Here is a 19,491-nt window from a genome sequence, read left to right on the forward strand (position 1 = left end):
CGAGGGGGAGATGTTACTACTTTTCAGCTGGTAATATAGTCACACTCTTGTATTTATGATTAGAAATCCGTCAAAGATTTGTTTCAGTACAACACTTTTCTAAGCTTAGTTTAGACTAATTTAGTTTCTGGATTACTACTTAAATTAATGCTTCTGGCCCAATGAGGATCTCTTACATTGCTTAAAAATTAGTAGATAATTTCTCTTCTTTCATGTGCACACATTCAACACTGCATTAGCAACATGCTTCTTTACTAAATTAGTATGAAGTTATTTCATGATCCCTTTCTTAATTCCAATCTCCACACATCTGTATAATACTTAATCCATATAGATAATGCTACAGGGAAGTGTAGAGTTCACATTTTAAAATGGAAATAGGATATATAGGATAATAGGATATATACCCTTACAGTCTTACAGATATGGAAATAACCTTGCAGCCTTCTGGAAAGGCAACTTGATTGAGATCTAAACTGCTTGCAGGTTCTTATGCAGTCTTACATTTTGTCTAACTACACCACAAAAAAAAGAGCAACAGCAAAAAATCCTTGCTTAAATCAGTGTTCTTTCCAGTGTCATTCACACCAAGAAAAATCTTTAGGTTTTTAAAAACCTTTGAGCATTCAGTCTCTCACTGTCTAACATCTTTGTTGACTCGCTTGTTGTATTTTCAGACTTCATGTCTACATTTCTTTCCTTCGTGTTTGCCTAGCAGGCATATGCCCACACCCCCACCTCTCTCACAAGGAGCTAGCTTGTGTCTGGTGTATCCCAGCAGTTGTGGTAGCTTTGAGAATAGCTCTGATGGAAATAGCTGTGATAAACAGGACTTCTTGTGGATTTTATGCAGTTCCATACATCATTTTCTTTCTTGACAGTTAGGTTTTACCTTACAAGAGAGGTCTGCATGTCATGAAATTTCTTGACCTCCAGGAATGTTGACTATAACACTGCTATTGGATAGCCCATTCCAATGATTAACAACCCTTTTAGTGAAGAAATTCTTCCTGATGTCCAACCTGAACCTCCTCTGGCACAGCTTGAGGTTATGTCCCTGTCCTGTTACTTGTTACCTAGGACAAGAGGCTGACCCCGCTTGCTACAACCTCCTTTCAGGTGGTTGTAGAGAGTGAAAATGTCTCCCCTGACCCTTTTCTTTTCCAGATGAATCAACCCCAGCTCCCTCATCCGTTCCTCATAGGGCTTGCAAGAAGGCTCTAGAGCCTTCACCAGCTTCGCTGCCCTTCTCTGGACTTGTCAGCGAGGTACACTGTCAGTGTCCAAGACTGCTATGCTGTACCTGTCAAAGGTGCAGAACTCCTGCAGAACAGATGCAACCTACAAACCTATTTTAATACACCTTAATATTTTACTACACAAAACTCCTATCACAATATATTTAGAAACTCTGCCATTTGAAAACACTTCACTTGTATTTGAACATAAACATGTCAGCTGTGAATGAAAATGGACCTTCTGTTTTTCTGTTAATGTCATGCATGATGATAGTAGGAAAGAAGGCAACCTTGTGAGTTTAAACAGAGACTCTTCACACTAAAATGCATAGCTCAGGAATACGAATCATTGAGTTAAATATAATACAGACAGGTGTGTAGTTCTAAGTCTAAGGTCTGAACAGTTAATAGAATGGTAAAAGTTGAAAGGCAGCATCATTATGCAAGTTGGTCCATGGCAAATTTAATCTAAAACTTTTTTAAGACAAGAGTTATTGACCTGATTCTTCAATACCCCATAGACTTCTCTCTAAAGCTTAGTTTCTATATTACCTTTTGAAGTTGTTGAATGATAGGTGAGCGATTTGCACTACCAACAGCCTAATTAGGATGAATGATACCCCTTGGGACAAGAAAACCTTCTTCATATTCAATCATCCAGTCCAAAAATATACAGGGTGGGGTAATGAGTCTTAAAAATGCCAATTTAGTGAGTTTCTAATCACAGATACTTCATCAGCTGACAAAATAAAAACCTCAGTAGGTATAGCACTTCAAAATCTGGGACAATTTACATGTAATTTCAAGAATCAGCAGGGATACACAGCTGGATAAAAATAAAAAGCTTGCTGTAATTGAAAATTGCCTTGCAGCTTGTTTGTGATTAAAATGAAGTTTGGTTCCTTGAAATCTTGTTTACCAATTAAATCTGTTTTACTTAGGCAGTGAAATATTGTCTATTGTCCTTGAACGATAAAACCAGCACAGGCATGCTTTAATATTTCATGCTAATTGAACAGGTGTGCATACAAAAAATTTCTAAATTCCATGTTCAACAACTTGGCTCTTATTTAAACATATCCAAGAAATGCTCTCTCTCACTAGTAGAAGCTGTGGTCATCTATAATTTTTATAAAGAACCTCAGTGACAGACTGTCGTGTTTTGCACAAAAAAAAAAAAAAAAAAAAATCTGCATGCTTTACATTTAATGTAGAAGTTCTCTCCAAAAGCCAGAGTGATAACTTTACCTACAACATGATTGAGTTTAAAGTTTGACTTAAATTTAGAGTTAACCTATAATAAGAGTTCTTGTTTATTTTCAATTTTATGTATGTTTGTTTGGTGTGTTGAATAGATCAAGAAGTATGAGAGCTGATTCTCTTACAATAAAACAGCCTTCAAGAGACTTCAAGTCTTTTATTTGCTTGTTTGTTTGTTTGTTTTTTTTTTTTCTTAAATGATTTTATTAGTTTTTAAGTTAAAATAATATTAAAAAACAGTTGCAAATGAAACTTGAGACCTTACAATACTTCAAGCCATTTTCAATGTCAGGTTTCATCTGTTTTGTTTCTTTGTGTTTTACATGCAGATGTAATGAGTCCCTAGTCTTCACTAGGTTTATGTAGGAGAAATAAAACTTGAATTAACAAGGTAAAAAATTAAATAATAATTACAATTATTGAATCAGAAAGAAAACATTTTTAGCATTATAAAAACAAAACCCCGCAAAAGCCACAGGGAAATTAATAATGTAACTTCTAATCCTCAGCAGACAAATCGCCTTCCTTATGCATATCCTATCCTAAAATATGCACAGGAACATACTAATGCCCCAACACTCATTTTATTTTTTCTTATGTGCATTTCTTCAATATATACTGTCATAATTAGGACTTAGCTAATACTAGAATTTTAATAGGGTATATATTCAGAAGATAGAAATAATATTGAAATAATTTAAAGTATTTAAAATTGTAATTGAATTAGTAGATAAAAAGTTGAGTTTTTTCAACCTTTTGTTTGAATCCATTTCTAGCATGTATTTAGCTCCAGATAATTAACATATCATTCTAATTAATACCTCTTCAGAGTTGATGAACCAAATGATCCACCCAAAAAGAGAGTTTTCTGGCAAAGAACAGTTGACCTATGCTATTACTACACTGGCTGAACCAATAAAAATGGCCTGAGAGGACAAAGCAGAGTGTTTGGAGCTTAAAGACAGTAAATTTTCATGTCAAACTTTGAATTAGGGAAAAAAAGTCAAATAAGCATGGAAAGGTTATTCAAAACAGCCTGATTGAAATGCACTCTAAGAGGTGCTGAAAGGCCACTTGACAGACTCAAGTAAAAAACAAGGATGCTAAGGGGGACTAAATTAGAACTAACTTAGTTCATCAAAACTGGGATGAGAAAATATATTTAAAGAATTATCTGAAAAGAAAGATACAAAAAGAGAAAAAAAATAGAGGAGTTTAAAAAAAAATGGAAGAGATTAAAAAAAAAAAAAGTATGTACACATCCAAAAAGTAATTGGAGAAAAAAGGTTCATTGGCTAAAAAAACAAAGCATCCATTGCTACCATATTAAAAAAAACAAACAAACAAACAAGCAAAACCCAAACCTAACCATTGAAAAACCACTCCAAACAAACAAACAAACAAACAAACAAACAAACAACCACAACAAAAACCAGACTATGGTTTTTTTTAGAGTTCTCTTTTCTGGGCAATTTGAGAAAAAAGACTGCAATCCTAAATCTAATGAGTAACACTGAAAGTACACATTAGTATGTACACCTAGCACAAATAAAATGTGAAAATTAATGAGTGAACATGTTAATTAATGCTTATTTTCTTTATAGCTGTTCATTCTTACATTTGAAAAAAAATTGTCCTTCACAAATGAGGTTTTGGTATGAATAACAAATATAACCAATGGTTCTAGGAACCACACATAGCCAAAAAAAGGATAAATTCTTAAGAATACATCTATATCTAGAAAATAATTCAGGCTATTGAGGGACTCTCAGATGATATTTGGATACATGATGAGGCATGCTAAGCTTATCTGCATTTACCTGATGAAAATGTAATGTTTCATATTTTTATCCATTTTTTTTTTTTATACACATGTATAAACAGAAGTATGTTTTCATAACAGAAGTATGAAGCTACTTTCCTAGATTTCCTAGAGAGACATTGCTCCAGGAAATGGCTCTTTGGGGTTTTTTTATATATGCTGGGACCAAAACTAATCCTTTGGTGCGAGGTAACACCTTTTTGCAGCTGCAGTGGAGCAGGGAATCTCAGCTTTTAATATAATGCTTCAGATCTTCAAAATACGCTTAAAATATTCTGTAGTTCTGTGTGGTGATGCAAGGTTTTATTGTATTTTCATATGTTCTTTGTACCCTGATGGTTCATCCCTACCTTCCCCACTCCTTCTCCCAGTTGGTCTGCCCCAGACCCAAGCCGGTGCTCCCAATATGGTTATCCCCTCCCCTTTGTTCCGGTTCTTTCCCTATCAATCACCCAAACTCCTCCTGTTGTTCCCGAAAGTTCTGTGCCAGTCACCAAAGCCCTCCCAAATTACCCTTATATGGTCCCCGTCAATCCCCCGAGACCCTGCCCCCTTGGCTGCCTCCCCTCTTGGAAATCCCCTAAAACCTCGACGCCCCATTGGGGCATGTGACCCCTCTCCCTCCACCCACCAAGACCATTGGACCAGATGTGAGTCCGTCCCTTCAGCGTCCCTCCCTCCTAATCCGCTTATTGGTCCCTAGTTGGTGTACGCCCCTTGTTCAGCCTCCCCTTTATAAGGCATGGTTGCACTGCAGCTGTTGCTTGTTCTCAGAAGAGCCACTTCAGTAAGTTCGGGTTACCTCCTGTGGCAAGCCTCCTCGCTGCTTTTTATGTCTCCCTTCGTCGGGGGCTGCTGGCTGCCGCAGTGCCTGGAGCCGGTGCTCCGCAGGGTAGAGCAGAGGCTGCAGAGGAGCAGCTTTAAAGCTCCGTGCCTGCGGCTGCTCCGCACTCCTGCCGCACACCGCTGGAGCTAGCCTGGGCAGTGGACAGCAGCGGTCACTAGCGGTCACTGCAACAGTTCTGCAAGAGGTTCAGTAGCTGTATGCAGAATATATTCTCTTTGGTATTTTTTTAACAGTGATTGTCCTTTAAATTTGCAACAGTTTCTACTCAGCTCATGTCCGCAGACTGTTCCCACAACCAATAAAAGCATACAATATTATATCTTGAAAATTACTAATTATACATGTAATTTTACATTTCATATATAGTATTTACATGGTTTTTCAAATAACTGCATTTGTTCAGATCTGAAGAGAAGGTTTAATTTTAACTATTTTTTTTTTTTCTGTAATGTACTGAAAAGAGAGCTACAGCTTATATGTATTTGTGAGAATTGGTGGGGAAAAGGCATGGCATGGGAGGAAATCATGTACAGAAGACCCAGCATTCATAGGATAAGTGAGCCACGAGCAGAATCTCAGATAGTGTGAGGTCCTGAATTATTTGAAGGTGAGGAGACTTGTATTTGACTTCCAAAATTGTCAGGTGCCTGGAGAGAATGAGAAGCATTCTGAATGGGCTGTAAAAGAGGAGCAAAGCACATGGTAGTTTTCAAACAGCATGTTGGAGGCCCAGAAGAGATGTTTTCAAAAAAATACTAATCCTGATAACATAGAATTAACTTTTCTGCCTCAGCTGTTGCAATCACCTGTTTCAATATTGTAGCATTCTCTGTCTAGATGTAACTCCTGAGGATGGATTCCACCATCTAGGTATTACAATGCAGAAAGAGCTTCATACTTCTTGTTGAAAATTGATATGAGGGTGTTTCATTCTCAGGAAGGTATGGTCTGGTAGATACGGCATAGTGGAAGGTGAAGGAGATATATGAAAAAGGGAACAGCCTTCTTTGCATCAAGAATGTTAAAAAAGAAAAAGAAAAAAGGACATTCACACAGCCTCTGTAGTGGCAAGAGTCTAGGACCACAGACGTGAAGTTTGGTATGGTTGCTGTTGAATTGGAAAGGACGTGAACTTCCAATGCATGGAGGAGCTTGGGATTTGTGGCAGTAGAAGCAAGGCATCATCTCGCCCTACAAGTGTTTAAATCGATAGTCTTGACAAGAAGGCACAAAAAGTAAATTCAGACGTGAGGATTCTGGGCCAGACTTCAAGTTAAGATTAGTCTACAGAAAAGGAAGTAAAAGGTGCTAGTGATTGCTGACTACCTCTTGCCTGGGACAAAAGTGTTAGTTTTCCAGATATGTCTAGCACCACTTGAAGCAGCAAGGTATCTCCATGAGGACATGTACCATTGCATAAGACACTGAGTTTCATGTGCTTCTGACTACTCTGTCTTGCTTCTCAACCATGGCACAAACGATACAGGCAGAGAAAGTCCCAACGTGACCATAGTTGTGTCAGGGACTTTGTGAGTGCGGGTAGGGGTACAGAGGCCCCAATAATGTTTTCATCAGCCCTCCTGATCAAGATAAAACAAAAGGCAGATGTATCCAAGTGCTTGACTATGCATCTAATAGCGCGTTTAACTTGTTTTGTTTTTTCCATTATGGTACCTTGTTTAGAATGAAGAGCCTAATCATGTTTGCAGGATATGATATGATTGATGTCATGAAGACTTGGAGAGACAACACAAGTATTTGGGGCAGGGATATTTAAATAGGTGTTGTGGTTGAACCCACCCAGAAACTGACTCCCATATGGCCAGTTGCTCACACTCTGGTAGGACTGGGGAGAGAACAAAAAGAGTAAAAAGGAGTAAACTTGTGGTTTGTGATAAAGTCAGTTTAACAGGTAGATAGATTTATTTATATTTATTTATTTATAACGGGTAAATAAATTTAAAAGCCATGTGTGCAAGCAATGCAATACATTTCTTGCAATGAATTAATTCACTACTTCACATCGTCAGGAAGATGCTCAGCCACTTTCAGGAAAAAAAGTGCCCTTTCATGTGTGAAAGGGTACATGGGAAGACAAACACCATCCCTGCAAAATTGATGAAGATGAAGGAAACCTAAGCAAGTAGCTTCCTGATGATATAAAATGCAAAAATTGAAAGGCTCTTTTACAAGAAATGGGGTGCCCCATTTCCTCCTTCTCTCTCCAGCTTTATAGGCTGAGCACAACCCCATACTGTATGGTACATCTCCTGGGTCAGCTGTAGTCAGCTGTCCTGGCTGCATCCCCTTCCAGCCCCTTGTGCATCCCCAGCCTCCTCCCTGGTGTATTGGAGTGGGGTGGAGCAGAAAAGTCTTGACTCTGTTTCAGTACTGATGAGCAATAACAAAAACATCCCTGTGTTATCAACACTGTTTTCTGCACAAACCTAGAACCCAGCCCCAACTAGCTGTGTGAAGAAAATTAACTCTATCACAGCCAAAAGTAGCACAATAGGAAAGACAGAGAATGGATCTCAGCACTCCTTCACTATGCAAAATTAAATACAAAGTCAGAGATATAGTTCCTTGAACCTCTCCAAATCATAACCAGAAGGGGAAAAAACACTTGGGAAGCCATAACAGATCATCTGAGCAGGAGAAGGTAGGAGGAGGTAGTACATGAGGCTTTCTAGAAATAAGTAGCAAAAGGCTTACACTCAAAGGAATTAATTTTTATGGGATATTTTGCTGGCATGTACTTTTCCTGTGACGTTAACTGCAATGAAGCTATAGTGCTCTGGATACCATTGGTGATGATTCCTTAGTATAAATGCTACAGAGGTTGACCAGGGAAAATGGTCTGTTTGACTCTGCTCACAAATAAGGAGCAACTGACTGCAAATGTGGCCACAAATGGCTGAGCTACAACAGTTGTAAGATGACAGAGTTCAAGATCCGCACAAAGACTGAGAAGGTAATCTGGAGAATAAGGACTCTGGACTTGTGGAGAACAGGTTTTAGCTTATTCAGGGAATTGCTAGGCAGAATACCCTGCCAAGAATTGATGAAGATTAAGGAAACCTAAGCAAGTAGCTTCCTGATGATTTAAAATGCAAAAAATGAAGGACTTTTACAATAAATGGGGTGAATAGGTAAGAAAATGTAGTATGAAAACTACTCGAGCACTGAGTGACAAAATCAGAAACGTCAAAGTTCTAGCTAAAACTAGAAAAAAATAATAAGAGTAATTATTTTGCTTTGAACTCCTTTTGGGGAAAAAATAATCATAGTAACCTGCACTGGTATAACAGTTTGTTAATCATACATTATTCTCACTATGACAGGTTCCCTATCTTATAGGGTGACTTACGTTTTTTACCCTGTGGCAAAGTATTGCAACATTACATTTCTAGATAGATTATTGAACACAAGAAGACAATAGGAGAAAATAGGGTTATGGTAACAATTATGTAATATTAATTAATTCCTGTAAGAAATTAATGAGCCTGCCCATAAGCTTATCCTATTTGATGTTGAGCAAAACTAATCTTAAGGATAGACAATTCCAGGGACGATATTCCTACTTTTTCTCAGTATCTATTAAGCTAAAATGGGAGCTAGGGCTCAGCATTGAGAATAGTTGCTGTTATGCCTGAATGATTGTATGGCATTATTAAAAAATGTGAGTTTTAGCCCATCTGCAGTGCGTTTTAGGACTTACTAGACACTCAGCAAATTTTCAGTGCTAGTTTTGAGCTAAAAATAAAGCCACGTGGCAGGTTAAAGCTTAAGATTTAAGTTAGTTGAAAAATGTAAGTTTCTGAAAAACAAGTCTGCTTGTAACAGACTCAAGAAAATTGCTGTTCTTCGTCTGTAAAATGGAGTACCTGGCTAATGCAAGAGATAGAGCATTTCTCCTTGTAATGCTAGTATACTATCCAGAAATGCAAACCCTGATTATTCTTGATTCAGTTAATGAGCTTTATTTCTTGTCTGGTCTCATTAGGGAGCTATCGACTCTGATGTAAAACAGTTCTCCCAACATCTTCTTTGGCTCTGCTTTGCATAAATAACAAGTAGGTATCTGTTGGGTTCATTTCTAAGCTGCTGCCAAGGTAGTTTGCTCAAAAGGCAAATTAAGAATAAAACTCTCCCCACAACAGCAGGGCTGACTACAAGTCATCCAAGGTACTGTGAAAGGTACCACTACATGAACTAAGGTAGAAAAAGGAATAATACATTCTATACTGAAGTGAGTTTTCTGGCTTTGAGGGCAATTTGTCTTGTTCTTGTGGAATTAAGATTTCTTGGAGACTAACAAGGCAAACTTTTTAGATGTTTATCAATAATCTTCAGTGATAATTCAAGAATTAGCCTTATGTATATTTACAAGTAGGTCTAAGTGACCAGTAATTTTTAATATCAGTGAGGAAAATAAGAGTGGTGATGTTTTTCAAAATACTCATTTCCCTAGAGAAATATTTTCTGTGTGTCTTACCTTCATGTAATTTGAGTTATACTGAGGGCAGACTTGAGTAGTCCTTTTTAAATAATATGTTGAAGTCTAAATAGTTTTGGGCTGTGGACAGGTATTATGGCATTGAAAAATTTCAAAGGAGAGAAATAGTGTTGTTTTTAAAATACTGACCTCTTCTATAATGGACATGTGTTTTCTGAATAAAATAGCAGAACATAGCAAAGTCAACATACTCATTTTTTGCAACATTATATATATTAAATGTAAAAAGGATAACCTAAAATGCAGCTTCCAAAAGAGAGAACTGTACCATGTTGTAACATGACTGGATAAAAATAAGCTTCTGCATGAATAATTATAAGGATATTTTCGTTACCATTCTGTGTCTTTTGCAGATATCCTGTTTCTAACTCTGATAATTTAGTGTCACAAATGGATAGCATTCAATCCCAAAAGAACTAATAAAATTACATTTGAAAAATAATAATTCAATCATACACTTTCCTTTAATTCTTAAAAAATTAGTAGGGCCATTTTAAATTCTTTTTCCTGAAAATAATTTCCCAGCTAATTACAGGTTTCTGATATTCCCTTTCAAGTGGAAGCAACTCCAGGTACAACAGTGTGTTCATGAAGAGCTTGAGGTTGCTCTGAAACTATTAAGAAATTCTATATACTATTCTAGTTTATTGCAGTGTTTTCTATGTGATTACACTATTTTGAAATACCAGAAAAAATTAAGACTCCCTTTCAGGCACCTCTGGATTTTTCTTATTTCTGGATTCACACATTGCACAAAGGATGCCGCACATACAGGATAGATCAATTAGCCCCCTTTGCAATCATGACATTCTGTGGACAGACTGAGGTGAGGATTACTGGTAGTCTTTTTTTAAAAATCTTGCTGAAAGAAGATAGAAATTATAACAGTAACCCTGATGTTAAAAGCTGTGATTTATAGTTGGTGCTAAGACACTAAATGGTGAACAGAGATCCTTTTTATGTGTAGGTATTTTAAAACCATTTTATTAAGATAGAAAGTACCAGACTCTTTTTATGAAATAATTTTCTGTGGGCTATTGCTCTAAAGCAAATTTAGTAACTGTGGTGATGTTGGCTAAGAAAGGAAATGAGGAAGAAAGAGAGGAAGAACAGAAAGATCCTAGGTGTAATTCTTAAAAGTAGTACATAATATTGACAACGTATTTGGGTTCCAAAATGGTCCACACAAGTTGTATTGCTATTAAAAATTATGACATATGGAAACACAGTTAATTTACACACGCAAAATGCATTTGGTGGTAGAGTCTGCCTTGGTGATGTTATTTTCTGGTGTTACAGTTCTTATAACTATTGAGGTTTCCAGAAGACTGTCAATTATTTCTCACAATGTGAAATTTCTACTAAATTTCTAAAACTGAAGTTCATTCTCTGAAAGCACATTGTAAACAATTGGGGGTTTTGTTTTGGTTTGGATTTTTTCTGAACAAATGTGTTTATCGTACTGAGGGAGTTCTGTATGTATTCAAAAAGAGAAAAATGATTTTGAAAACTTAAATTTAAGTAAACAGGTGTGTTAACAAGCATTTATTTTTCAGTTAATCTCACATTTTCCATGAAATTTATCATGAGGCAAGTATTAGCTAACAAATTTTTCTTTTAAATTTGGATATATGTTTTGATTTCATTCTGCCCATTTTTCAGCTGAGCAACAGTATAAAGCTTTTCTTTTTTTCTAACCGCTTTGGTTTTCAAAGGTAAAAAAGACATAGATGCAACTAGAGTCAGTTGTAATCATCTAAATTTTGCTTTTTTAACACCTTTTAAATTCCAAAGATTGAATAAAAATAAGATGGTTTGGCTTTCTCTCAAAGGATGTTCAGCGTATTTGGTCAATTCTAGAAACGTCTTGCTTGAAAAGCCATTTGAACAGCTGTTAAAGAGAACAGCCCTCTGCATCTCCTTTGAAATATTTAATGACATTCAGCCTGAAAACAGTCAATGAAAAAATTTTAGAAAGCACAATTCAGCAATGCTAAGGTCTGAAAGTAAGGAGTATCCCAAATAGCAGTGCATTGTTCCTTATGTCTTTCTTATTTTCAATATTGATTATGTAGGTATGCTCTCAATTCAGCAATACACTGTTTTTGTAACAACTAAGTATCATAGGAAGGTTTATTATTTGATTAAAACAATGGGATAAGAATAAACAGATGTTGATACCATTCCTAGCCCTTTCTTAGACTTTATTACATGACCTTGTTCAAGACAATGTAATCATAGTATAGATATGCATGTAGTATCTACTTCAAAGTTGACACACTCTTTCACTGATGACAGGATCTTCACCTCATCATCATATCAACTCCTTTAGAGAGTATTACCACAAGACATCTCTTTTTGACTTCTGGTAAGCAATGAAATAATGCTTTGAATTATATGGAATTTTTATAGATGAAAATTTCTTCTTTTACCTTAAAGTTTTCAGATTGTATGAAAACTATAGAACTATTAATCTTTCAAAAATAATTTTCTAGAATTTTATTTTTTTTGGAAGAAAGCAAGCCCAATTACCTTTGCCATATTGCAAGAGTTTTGTTGCCCAGAACTGTAAACTAACAATAGCTTACCATGGGGTAAAATGCCTGGCTAGTTATGATTTGTTCTGAATAATCCTAATACATTTATAGGTAGAAATGATTTATATTCATAAGATTTGAAAACATGGGTTAGGAAATTATTTGTTGAACTGACCTGAATTTCAGCCCAGTTTAGTTAAGAGTAAATCTGACAAGCTTTCTAAACTATGCCACAAAGGCATAAGCAATATTCTACTTTCTCAACACTTATACTGGGCTTTCAAACCTGATTATGGCATATTTTGCACCCATATGATCTGGAAGTTCTATGACAGCTGTCATACTTGACACTCACAGCTACTACAAAGCTGCACAATTCTGAATCCAAATAATTCCCAGGTAGAGTTCCCTGAAATCTATTTATAAACATTTTTTAAAGATTCAGTGCAGATACTAATTATATTTCTTAATGCCAATGCAAATATTCAGAATATTACTAAAAATTCTCTAAAGGTTTAGTTTAAGACAATTAGATCAATTAAAAATAAAAGACTATTTATTTTGTTCTTTTCAAACTCATTTTCAGAATTGCTCAGAAATTTTTATCCATAGTACAATTCACTATAAATTATCCTATTGATCCTTATCTTTCTCAAATATCAATAACATCAGAATGTCAGTGAAGCACAGCAAAACTGAAGGAATTAATTAAGAATTAATTCAATTGGTTACAAGTGTGAATATAATTAAAGTCAAGTAGCTATAAGTGTCTGGGATTTTTCCTTTGCTGTGAATTGTATCTCAGACTGGAACTTCAGAGACACCAGTGACTGTTACCAGAATGAAAGGAAATTGGTAGAGTTCATGCACTGCAAGGATTCAATAAATGGGAAGCCACGTGTAATGATTTCAGCTGTTCAAGTGAAATTATGATTTCAAGTGATAAAAGGGAAATAATTAAATATTTAATTTTATTAATTTTGTTATTGATTACTTAGTAAATTATCAAATACTGATTTTTCAAAGCAATGCTTGGATATACAATGATTTCACTTTTATTTTTTGTTGCATGGTTATGAAAAGTAATTATACGTTAATTTTATGCTTGATTTATTAGCATATGGAACAGGTAGCCCTTTTAAAAAAATATTGCATGTTGTACAAGATTTCAACTCCCTTTTATATTTCTCTCCCTTACATGACATTTATAGAGAAAATATTATTACAGCTCTACATTTTCCTTTGAGAAACAACGACTTAGGCTGCTTTTGTGAGTTTTTAAATAAGCTTTTGATAAGGGGGCTTAGTCAATATTTGCAACACTGTAGATGAACTATCCTAAAAGGCCTATAACTAATAAATTAAAGAGACATTGCAATTCTGCTGTAATGATTACAGGTAATTGCATAATAATACTATATAATTAATATTAATAGGGATTAATAAAAACCAACCAAACAACAGGTTTTTTTACTAAACTTTAATCTGGATTCCAAAATGACTGAATTGTATCAAAATAAATAAGTATATATACCTGTAGATTCTTCTATAAGTTCTCTACAATTCATTTAAATTCACAACTGATGAATGAAGACTAATGAAGAGTAATCCTATTAGAGTTTTATAAAATATTAATATTTTTTTCATAATCATTGCATAATGTGGGCATGAATAATGGAAAGGAATTTACTTTGTGAGATAGGAAACAAAAAAATGTTCACATTACAACTGTTAAATACAGGGTGTGGAATATAGGGCAAACCGTTAGTTAACTTGCATTAACTTGGTGCTATAGTTTTCCATAATTACATTGAGTCAGTCAAGATATGAGACTGTTCATGTCTTCATGCATATGTTTGTATTTACACACACAGAACCGGGCAAAATATTAAGAACACCTTACTGTTGTGATTTTTCATAAAATCACATAAAATTTTTAGATACATACATTGTATACAAATATGTATTTACATACACATATAACTGCAGTTTCTTTTTAGAGTTTTAATTAGCTTTTATGCTGAGAATTATAAAAAAAAAAAAAAAGAGAAAGGAATGTCTCACTTTTACTTCTCCTTACACCAAGAAAAGACAGTGGAACAATAAAAGATAACATCTCACAACATGCCTTTTCAAACAGAATTGTTGAAAAACTCATAACATTTCATTTGCTGTTGTCATAAGTCAGCAAGAGCCACTCCAGAAGTTTACAAAATAAAGGACTTAAAATTAAGAGAGCACTTGTCTGCATTTTTTTTTGCTGAAGAGAATTGCATAATTGATAGAACGAACTGTTCATATTATAAATTCATAATGACATTTTTTAGATAGAGGATATGAGGTCTCATTATTCCTATAGTAATTGGCATTGATCTAATCTCACTTCTAATAGAATGGAATTAAAATAAATTTCATCAAAGTCCTATAAGTCATTTGGGTTTCCATTTGTCTGGATTTCTTTTCTTTTTCTTTTATCACAGAATCAGTCTTCAGCCTCTCTGTAGTTATCTGATGTCACACAGAGAAACATGACATTCCGGGACCATTCAACTTAGAAGGAACCTCAGGAGGACTCTGTTCGAGTTCCTGACTGTCTTCATAAGGAAAAATGCTTCTCCTTTATGCAGGGAAGACATCTATTGTTTAAACTTAAGGTCACTACGTCTTATCCTCCTGCCCTGCATCACTGTGATGAGTTAACTCCATTTTTCCTTCAGGAAGGTGTGTTAATGTTAGGTTCCTTCAAACTCAAATCTTCTCCAGGTTGAACCGGCTCCACCCCACCACCAGTTAACTGGCTCCCTCCTGAACATACTCCAGTTAATCAGTGGGTCACAAAACTGACAGCCTAATGAGCAGCGAGAAGAAGAGAATAACTATTCCTCTGCACATCCTGACCATGCTAGCACAGCCCAGGTTGCTCTTGGCTGGTTTGCTTTCAGGGCACACTGCTGGCTCATGCCCAACCTGGTATCATGCACCATCCCCTTAGAGCCCTCTCTGCCAAGCTGCCCCCCAGGTGGTGTGGTCCCAGACCATGTCATGCCCAGAGCAAGAGCTGGCATTTGTTCTTGATGAATTTCGTGAGGTTCCTGGCAGCCCATTCTTCCTCCATCTTGCCCAGGTCCCTCTGGTTTGCAGCTGCAGCAGAAACAGTGACACACTGTTCTGTGTCCCTTGATGCATCTGCAGACTCAATGAAAGTGAATGTTTTTGCATTCTCAGCTAATGCTCTTTGTTTAACAGTCATTCAGAGGAAAAAGCTTGCTCTTAGTAAGAATAGAAGTGAAGATTGTATGATTATTGTTCTTCCATATGCATGTTTAAGGGGAATTTATATTTTGATCAGGCTGGGGAATGTTCTTGTGAATATTTTTCTTGGAGAATGTTGCAGCAAAACTGGCTGTATACTAATTGTTTTGTTACAAAATTCAGTATGTTTGTATATTTGACAGAAGAGTGTTCTAAATATTAATAAGAAAACTATGTAACAATATTATCTCTGATGAAAAGATGTCTTTTTGCCTTGATGAGTCAATATTTAGGTTCATTGATCAAAGTTTTAATCCTCTATTTCAGCACTTGAGTGGCACAAGAAACTGTGTTGCAGTTAAGTCTATATCTCTCTATATCATCTAGATCTGTATTGATATTTATCTATATCAGTGATTTAGACATCAGTGTGATGACAGTGTTTAGAAGACTGGTAAGACAGGCCAGTCTTTGCTTTAAAGTGGTGCTTTACTAATTACACTTATTAACGGCACACTTCATGATAATGTTTGATTTTTATGTATTATGAATCACTGTCACTGCAAATAAAAAGCTGTCAGTCTTCAAAAAAATTCAAAAAATGGTAATTTAGCTGTGAGCTACTGTTGACATATGGTTAGTATTGATGTCTGTTGTCCTTGATAATGTTCGGTAAGGAGGTCAAGGTGATCAGATTTGATAGCTCCTTTGCTAAAATGATTGGAGCTGAAAAAGACTTGTCTTCTTTCTTCTCCACTGCATTATGTTTGATATTCTTAGGATGTTTTCCTCCTCTTGAAAGCGGGATCTCTGTTGTTCATGATATTGCTTCTCTTGGCTTCAGTTCACTTGAATAAGAAAAATTGAAATAAGATAATAATTTATGTCATGCAAGAATCTGTTAATTTTTATTTAGTGAATAAGTTGCTTATTAAATGATAAGTATATATATTTGCATAGCACACCTATACTTTGTTATTTGGTCTGAATATATAATTCACAGCCTGTAAAAAGGAAAGTACATACAAAAATGGAGAGAAATATTTTTAACATTGTGATTCGGCACAGGTCATGGTGCTTTTCACTATGGATTCATGCCATTATCATGCACCTTTTCATTCTTGTCATATTTGTGCTTGCTAAGTTTACAGAAGCTGTATGACACTGATGTATTCCTTCAGAGATACTGACAAGTACATGTTTTTTTTCAACTACTCAGAAGTTAAAAAATCTCACACTGCTGCATCCAGATGTGATATGGTGTCATTGATTTAAGCTTAAACCTGTGAGGAGGGGTTTAGTAATCTGATTTCTACTATCTTTTTTCCTATCAGCTGGTGAAATAATGCTAGAATCAAAGGTAATTTAAATGGAAAACTTTCATAATTTAGAGGTAGGCATTTATTCCTTCAGTATCCGGTATAATTCACAAAAGTTTTAGTAGGCTTTTCACAGAAAAAACACAAATTTAAAGTTCTGTAAGCAAACCCTTTTTTCCCTTTGTTGTCATGCTTAGGGGTATTTTCTATACTCTAAATGTAGGGAAATGTACTACAATGCCAACCATTCTCATCTTTTGTATGTCTTCCAGGTAGATAAATTTAAAAATTGAAGCTCTTGTATTCACTACCTTAAAGTCCAGTCAGTTCGCATTCCATCTTTTTTTTCTTGACTTAAATTTTGATCCATCATGTGTCTTTAGATATGTAGATCGATTTTAATCTGATAGAGCATAAAATTTACTTGTTCTCAAGATAATCATTAGTTGGATTATTGTAAGATTAAGAATTATATTTCAGTCACTGTAGATGTAAATTAAGTTTCACCACTTTATTATTATCCTGGAATTAATACATCCTGAACTGTAGATAACCTTGTTGAATGTATATAAAACAGATTTAGAAATATGAAAAATAAGCAAAGTTAATGGGTTTGAAGGTCGAAGTCAAGCTCATAAATCTCTTAAATTATTTTGAAAATTTTGTTCTGAAACTTTTTCAGGCATTAGGTACTCTGTAGTTCCAGTTTAGGCATAAATGGAAATATAGGCTTTAAAGTATATTTTTAAGCACTTCAATGTACATTCCCTAATTTTGAGGCACCTTGGCTGTCTAAAAATCCCGTTGAAACCAACACAAGTTGGAGAGACAGAAAGGTGAAGAACAACAGAAATTTAATTCTAGATATTTAAAATTTTACTTCCTTCCCACTAGTATTTCTTTTAATTCAGGACTGTATAGTCCTGATGAGATAGTTGTTAAATATCAGATATAATATTTGAACACTTACAGAATAGCATTTCTTCTAAATATTTTCCATGATAAATCTGTATAAGTTTTTTCTGCATTTATAAGACTATTTGTGTCTAGTTCGTAAAATAAGCCGTATATATACTGACTTTTCATATGAAATTATCTACAGTGAGAGAGGTCAGATTTTTTTAACATTGTCCCAATACTGATTTAAAACAAGCCTTCAGAGCACAAGTGTCTTGTTTATTGGCTTGTGCTGTTAAATAGATGAAACCAGAAGTCTAAGCAACCAAAGTTCAGTCACTCATATCTTTATTCATTAGTGGTTGTAAGGAAATTCGTAGCTCAACTCATGAGGCTTTATCAGTGTTAATCTACTATTCCGTCTATTCAGCTTGCAGTATATTGAGAAATTCTAGTGTGTGTTAATTAACCTCTTGAGTACTGCAATTTCCAGGTAATCAGATTAATTCACCCAACGTATATACCAGAAGTCTACCTTTCAGTGTGGTGGTTGGTTTTTTTTTTGTTTTGTTTTGTTTTGTTTTGTTTTTTGTTTGGTTGGTTTTGTTTTGTTTTGTTTTACTTTTTAATGGCTTTTAGGATTGTGGAAATGTTAAAACTTTGATGATATTATGATATTCAGTAAAAATGAGATTGCTGGAGTTATCTCAAATAATTCATGAAGAACTATGCCAAAGTCAAGAACTTAAAAATTAATGATTTCAACTGAGATAAGAATATGTTGTAAAAAAATTTTCCACAATATTTTTCATAAGTTGCCTGTTTAAAAATAAAACCTAAAATGAAAAGCAGACAAGATTGATTTCAGATTATGTTCATTTTACAGGATCCAGAGGCTTAGTGATAGAACTAGATTCACATGAAGACAAAAGTCCCCATGTCTTTATATTTTGTGCAGGGGGAAATAATTACACAGTTAGTACCACCTGAACACAAGGTAGGATATAATGATTGAAATCACCTTTGAATTAAGCACCAGGAGACCAAAGGAATGCATAGATCAGAATGAAAATAAGGTGCCTGGCAGATAATTAAAACATGGATTAGAATTCTTCTGTACATGTAGAAAAATGCACCTTATGAAAAACCTAAACTGGAGTCCTAGATAAGAACTAGACTGGGCTTAACAAAAAATTGTAATTAAAAGAAGTGTATAACAAGCTTCCATAAAACTTCTTGATCATTGCATTCTTATACAATATCTTTTCAATATTACAACTTGATTAGAAACATTTTATATCATAGGAGTATGGATTATTAAAATTTTAAGATCGCCTTGAATCCTGATCCTCAAGATAAAATAAATACAGGTAAAATACTAAAGTATTTGAGAGTTTGTATTATCCACATAATTACAGGACTGCTGGTCTTAATAGCAATAATGAAAATTGATGGAAATGTATGTTTTCAATAATTCTTCAATATAATTTCTTTGTGGAAAATTTCAGCCATATTCCAGTGTTTCAATCAAAAGATACTTCTTAAAACAAGTAATCAAGTATTAATTTGTCTTACTATACTGTACAAATAATGCACCAAAAATTAGTTAAACTGATGTCTGCTAACAAGATACTGCATCACCTTACCAAGTTCAGAAAATATCACCAAAGAGATTTGTTCTACACATGGGTACAGCATTAATAGATAGTTACAATGACAAATCATTTGTCATTCAGAAACTATTTATACTACCAGGTACCTTTGCAATTTTTCAAATTGATCAAAAGTTGCCATTTGTAA

The 19,491-nt window shown here is 34.8% G+C and overlaps 1 long non-coding RNA gene across 1 annotated transcript; it reads left to right on the forward strand.

The window, feature by feature from the left end:
• The first annotated feature begins 5,092 nt into the window (after positions 1-5,092).
• Positions 5,093-16,274, forward strand: LOC138109097 (uncharacterized). Its single transcript, XR_011150260.1, has 3 exons — positions 5,093-5,107; positions 11,985-12,054; positions 14,704-16,274. It is a non-coding gene; the product is annotated as an uncharacterized lncRNA (long non-coding RNA).
• The last annotated feature ends 3,217 nt before the right edge of the window (positions 16,275-19,491 follow it).

The sequence above is a fragment of the Aphelocoma coerulescens genome, chromosome 4, assembly GCF_041296385.1.
Source record: "Aphelocoma coerulescens isolate FSJ_1873_10779 chromosome 4, UR_Acoe_1.0, whole genome shotgun sequence".
Lineage (NCBI taxonomy): Eukaryota > Metazoa > Chordata > Aves > Passeriformes > Corvidae > Aphelocoma > Aphelocoma coerulescens.